Raw genomic sequence first — 5,296 nt, 5'->3', positions numbered from 1 at the left:
GTCAATATTTTAAACTCTGAAGTCGCCATTGATTATGGAGAAAATAGTTTAGGTTTGATTGGCATGTACGTCAGTTTTATTTTCCTCTTTTTTTTGTTTTGTACGATCCAAACGGTTTGGTAATTTAGCACAATTGGGTCAATAAGTCTAATAGGAATATTTTCTATGGTTTTGGAGTTTTTATTACTATCATAATCGTATGAATAAAGAACTTAGTTTTGAGGTAATTGAATTGATAAGGCCTCAATTACAAAACAAAATGTAAATATAGTTGGGAGATGTAAATTACAGAAACCAGTTGGGGAGATCTGAAGCAATTTTTTTTACCAGAAACATATGAAATAAGAAAACCACCAAAAACATTAAGATTTAATAGGAAAAAACCTGAGAAAAGAACAAAATTATGTAGTCACGTCATATTAAGAAATTCACTATGAATAAAATGAAAAGAATCATACAAATTACATCACACGCAAATCTCTCGACACTTTGAAACTCATTAGCACAGTCTCTCCTCTCATTTGCATAAGAGAATAATAAATCCAACACAAAAATGACTAAAAATAACTACTTAAAATGGACTCTGTGACACTTTAATATTTGTTGCAGCATCACGCACTTGGGTTTTGATATTGGACTAGGCGATGCGGCATTGCAATACTTTTAATCTTGGCGCTAGGGCACAACAAGTACGGCGCCATGGGCCCGTGACACTATGTATGGAGAAAAATTTCAATGGTCACGTCACACCAAAAAATTCACTACGAAGAAAATTAGAAAATCGTACACGTCAAATCACACTCAAGCTTCTCCACTCTCTGAAACCTTGTAGGACACTCCTCCCATTTCCTTTGCACAAGAGAATAACAAATCCAACACCAAATCGCCAAAATAATTGCTTAAAATGACTATAACATTGCGTTGCAACATCGTGCATTCAGGTTCTGAAATTGAACTGGGCGATGTGTTGTCTTTTGGGTGCTGCTATCAAGCTTTGATCAATGAAATTGAGGGATCAGAGATGACAATTGATCACATAAAAGCAAAGTTATAGGAGTCAAGTAATCTAAAAAATTTAATGAAGATTTTCTTAATTGATGGCTGCATGCATATTAATGTCATTGTCCTGCATTTCATTATGGTGACGATGTTGTTGGGTTTTTACATAAACTTGCTTGATTTAACCTCTCAAGTATCAAACATTTCGTTTGGGCTATGAAAATAAAAAACTCGTCTATCGTAAACAAACTCATATTCAATTCCTTAAGCTCGTATTAGATTCGTTCATTAAGCAAGTGTCACGAACACAATTAGTATTTTTTAGCTTGGTTTAGAAAGAGTCGATTAAAAGTAAATTTTCATTCGATTGTGTTAGACTCTTTTTTTCCTGAATTAATTAAAAATTTTAATAAATATTATTTTTATTATATTTTATATTAATTTGTTACCGGAGTAACTCCCTCTTTTATGATGGTATTGGACAACTGAAATAATTCCATAGAAAATTTCTAAAACAACATTTAATTCATTTGTCACATCGAGTTTACATTTATTTATTCAAAGGGTATTAGTGAGACTCTCTAAGTTTGATATTTTTCATCACGAAGAATAAATTCGTTTGATCTTATAAATTTTTAATAATAGTATGTTTCCTCTTATATATATAAATGGGTAGATGTATTATTTATTTCTTATAGTTATGGAAAGATTAATATTTAAACCTTAAATACATGCGTGACTAACTCAAGGGTTGGAAGCCAGCTTGACCTGATCACATTGATCAGGACTGAACAATAATTCTACTCTGATATACTATTCCTAGTCAAGTTAGATTGGCCTGACGTATACCTTATTCTTTGTTAAAATACAGTTATGGACTTGTAATCTTCAAGAAATTCTCTCAACCAAACCAAATTTATGGGGTATATTTGAGATAATATTATACACAATCAATTTGTACGTATGGATTGGGGGTGTATGCCCCAGTACACTCTAAGTACACTTCGAGTGCATCTATATGCACGTTGGAATCATCCACGCATGATATTTTTTCTATATTTTTGATAGTTAAATTGAATTTAATATTTATTTTTAATAATTTCAATGAAGCATCTTCTTTGCATAGTTACCAACTAATTAATGTAAATGATGTAGAACTCCTGCATTAAAGTTGTTCTAGTTTCTTATATTATTATTATTATTATTTTCCAGTAAATAATTTCTGCAGTTTATTTAGTCAAATACGCTTGTCAATAAAGTAATATTCAAATATATCAGTGAAGCAGCAATACATCTTTTACTATTATTTTAAACACTTTTTCCATGAGAATAAACTATACGTAGCCACATTGTTTTCAGCTCAATAAGTCTGAGATAACCTGTCCAGCAGAAATTTGAAGAAACTGTTAGGCCATTAATTAAGTGGATAAACGGCAAATTAATGACACCGCTAATCACGTCAACTGATCAGAGAGACCAAACCTTAACAAAGTGCCGCGTATAGGAGTTTGGTAAAGGTCAATTTGTTGCTTTCAGTGACTTGCTTTCTTCCCGTTCTCCACGCCAAAAACTAAGGGCCAAATACTGTCTTTTAATGTGATTTTATCATGGTTTGTTAGTTAACTTTTAATCTACTACGGAGACTTCTGAAAGTTTGGGGGAGGCTTTGCCCCACTGAAGTTAGGGTTGGTGTTCAATTGACCAAATGTATTGTTATTTTATTTTTTATTTTTTTTTCTTCTCTTTTTAAGAGTTTCACAAGAAATTTTTGATGACTAATATTGGATTTTGAATAGTTTGTGAGTTCACGCTGTCTCACGCTGTCAGATAGTTTGTGTATTGTTATTTGATTTTTTTTTTCTTTTTCTTCTTCCCTTTTTAAAAGTTTCACAAGTAACTTTTGATGACTAATATTGGAGTTTGAATAATTTGTGAGTTCACGCTGTCAACGACGAAGACTTCTGGAAGTTTGGGGGAGGCTTTGCCCAACTAAAGTTCGGGTTGGTGCTCAATTAACCAAATGTATTGTTATTTGATTTTTTTTTCTTTTTCTTCTCTTTTTAAGAGTTTCACAAGTATTTTTTTTATGACTAATGTTGGATTTTGAATAGTTTGTAAGTTCGCGCTATCAAAATGAGCAATTGAGAAAAAAAAAAAGAATATTTATAGAATCAAGTAACAAAAAATTATAATGAGAAGCTTTGAGATTTGTTTTTTTATTTATTTTAAGTCAAAGAATGTGATATAGTAAGATTTTATATCCAAGCTTTTATGTATTCCCTGACTCTTAACTATAACTTAGAACAAAGATAGATAATAAAAAAAAAAAACATAAAAATAGGTAGCAATGTCGCGCTTTCCAGGGGTTATAAAATATTAAGTTGCTGAGTAGTAGGGTTGGTGGGTTGGTGAATTAGTTATTGACTATCTTCGCGCTAACGAGCTGGGGAATAGACGAGATACTATGCCCTATGATTAAGTGGTGAATTTGCTATCATATATCATAGGTTGGTTGACGACTGGTCAAGTTAATCATCATGATTGTAAGATTTGGCATAGAGATGGATCCAGTTTAGATTCGAGGATGAGTCATTCTTGTTAATACTCTACCAACAAATCTCACCAACAAATCTTTATCATTCGACAGGAATCTCTAGCAAACTTATTATCAATTTGACTGGTTTGACAAGAAGAACCCAATTTCACCATAATTAGTCCAATCCGAGTCAAATCAAGCTTAAATCAAGTCATTAAATCACCCTTGGAAGTTTTTTAGACATATGTAGAAGGTTAAACGAATGTTGAATCTAACAAGCCTGTAATCGAATCGAGTGTCTTAATAAGACGAATCCACGAGTCCAATATTCCTAAATTCTGACATCTTTAAGGCACGCAAATATCCATCAAACGTCGTATGATCGAAGGAAGTTTTTCAGATTGTTCGAGTAAAGTGATCCATATTCTTGCATTAATTGCATCCAAAATACTATTAATAGAGCTCCACCCATCTCATGATGGAGGGGGGGACTTGAGAAAAAACTTAAAGCTTTGAGAAGAAAATGAAGTCCAACACCATCTCTGTCACCTTCATCGCCACAGGCGCCATTGACTACCGCCAACTGTCGTAGACCACCTTCGACCGGCGTTGATTGTCGTCAACCACGGTCGAATGTCGTCGACAACCACCGACCTTCGTCAAGCACTACTGTCGTCGAGAATCACCGTTAATCACCGTCGGCCACTGTCGAATGGAAGTCACCATTCGACGATATAACTTGGAAAACCTAGTAATCATTTCCCGTCTGTGGGACGAGGGGTCTCTGTAATATTCAACTTATAATGGATTTTTACAATTAGGCCATACCTTGTGGTTTTTTTTTCCTTTACGGATTTTCCACGTAAAAACTCCTAATGCATTATTGGCTGTTTTATTTTACTTAAGTATGTGTTGAATTCTCATGTAATGCTAAGAAGAAATTCGTTACTCTACTGCCTCAAATTTTCCAGCTTGCATCAGTTGTGTGTATGTGCGCCTGGACTAAGCTGCAAGCATTTGATCATACAATTAGCGAAAAATTCACATCTTTTGATTAGTAGTAAGTTACGTAATAAAAATTGATATCATTGTATATGAAGAAACAATCACTCTAGACAACAAGGAATAGATATATTCCAAAAATGTCCGGAGTGAAGCATATCTCAGTAGCAGTGCCAGTCAATTAACTCTGCCTCAGTTCAGAATAAATCTGACTTCCCCTCTTCTGCAAGGCGTATGTATTTTAACCATTCTGTCTCTAGTTTCAACAATGTGATTGGCCACATCAATGAGAATAATATATTAATCTAGCCAATTTGAGCATTTTTCTTTATGCTGCCATTTTTATAATATTCTTGAAGGGCGGCGACCATTTTCAACTCTACAAATAGAGGAGACGGGGCAAGAAGCTTTGATTGAATTCAATCTAAGCTTTGATTGAATTCAATCTATTCCATCTCAGTCTATCACGATTATCTCTCTTCGCTTCGAAAAATTATTCTATACGGATGGATGGCGTATGCAAAAATGCATGTGTTATCTGATCTCCACCATTGATCAGAGCAAAGTTGTATTTCGGTGGACCCAATTTAAAAAAAATTTGATGACTGATAAAAATTGAAGATCAGACAACGCATGCATCCTATGAGTTAATTTTTCTTTCGCTTCTCTCTATCTTCTGTGTTTCACTAGTTCTTTTCGAATTTACAAATTTCTTATATTTGGTAAAAAATAAAGAATATTCAACTATGTTTGGTGAAT

Source organism: Phalaenopsis equestris, unplaced genomic scaffold (genome assembly GCF_001263595.1).
Source record: "Phalaenopsis equestris unplaced genomic scaffold, ASM126359v1 Scaffold000090, whole genome shotgun sequence".
Taxonomy (NCBI): domain Eukaryota; kingdom Viridiplantae; phylum Streptophyta; class Magnoliopsida; order Asparagales; family Orchidaceae; genus Phalaenopsis; species Phalaenopsis equestris.
The sequence above is the reverse complement of the archived record's forward strand: the minus strand, read 5'-3'. Positions refer to the sequence as shown.